Genomic DNA, 1284 nt, shown 5'->3' with positions numbered 1-1284 from the left:
ATCAAATATTAATTTCGTAGCGTGTGTTCTGCCAGACAGTATAGGACAAGTGTCGGTTTAATTTCATGTAATTCGTGCTATGTGGCCGACCACCCGGCCATTAGTCGATCGACTGCTTGTAGCGAGTTACTGTCCTTCCTGCGCCTTACCTTCACCCAGTGGGTACGGGCAGAACAGTCATTACTTTACAAACACGGCTCCGATGAGTCACGCGACAATTCTTTCGTAAGTTGTCATTTCCTGTCCCAATTTAAATCTTTAATTGAAGCGCTGTAATAAGTGAGAAGTGACACTGTGTAGCAAATATACAGTCCAGGCCTAGCAGTCCTGCTCACAAGATTAGTGTACGTGTCCGTTCTTTTGTATAAATATTAAATTAATTTCTTTTACTGATAAAATAAAGATGCTGGTTCCGCCTTTCCCGGATCAATGGACAACGATGAATAAATAGAAAATACAATGGAATCGCCTATAGCGTGAACCGCATATATTGCGGAAATGGCGAGTGCTATTGATGTGTGGTTTTCACAGAATGGATAGGTAGTTGAGGGCTCGTCCTGTTAGCCAATCGACAGATTGTAATAATAATTAGAAAGTGTATTCTTGGTGCAAATATACACTTTTGTAAATGGAACAATTTCTGTTGATACTAACAAACTAAAAGTAGAGTATATGAAGATAGTAACTGCTCTCGAAAGAACAGAAACCATTGATGACCGTCCAGCTTCTCTAGAATAAATGATAATTAACTGAAACCCACTGCTCCATCCACTTGTTACTCGAGGTATATCAACAACACCGATTATTGAACGTCGTCTGTGCGAATGCGCCCAGGTTGCCCGAACTCTTAAGGGAATCGCCGTAGTGTGTGCGAGTAAAGACTGGATGGGCAAATATCTATTAGGTACATTACGTATGTAGTATTGTAGACAGTTGGGATTGTGGGTCTCACGGGAAGCTTGTAAGGGATAAGTCCTTGCAGTCACGTTATTCGTCTGTGTCCTCGGTGGCTCAGATGGATAGAGCGTCTGCCAAGTAAGCAGGATATCCCGGGTTCGAGTCCCGGCCGAGGCACACATTTTCAGCTGTCCCCATCGAGGTATATCAACAACACCTGTCGGCAGCTGAGGGTTTCAATTAATTATCATAGAAGTAGAGTAACTTAGACTGTAAGTGGTGTTTGTTGCAGGATTCTAGTGCGAATCGCTTACGAGATATCGTACTATGGAAAAATCGCACAGTGACACTTGTACAATATCTGTTGCAGCACATACTAAAGAACAG

General features: G+C 42.4%; 1 non-coding gene across 1 annotated transcript; it reads left to right on the top strand.

Annotated features, from left to right (window-relative positions):
* Positions 1-1000: 1000 nt before the first annotated feature.
* Positions 1001-1074, top strand: Trnat-agu (transfer RNA threonine (anticodon AGU)). The gene has a single exon. It is a non-coding gene; the product is annotated as a tRNA-Thr (tRNA).
* The last annotated feature ends 210 nt before the right edge of the window (positions 1075-1284 follow it).

This window comes from Schistocerca gregaria, chromosome 1 (genome assembly GCF_023897955.1).
Source record: "Schistocerca gregaria isolate iqSchGreg1 chromosome 1, iqSchGreg1.2, whole genome shotgun sequence".
Lineage (NCBI taxonomy): Eukaryota > Metazoa > Arthropoda > Insecta > Orthoptera > Acrididae > Schistocerca > Schistocerca gregaria.
Note: the sequence above shows the minus strand (reverse complement) of the source record. Positions and strands in the feature narration are given on the sequence as shown.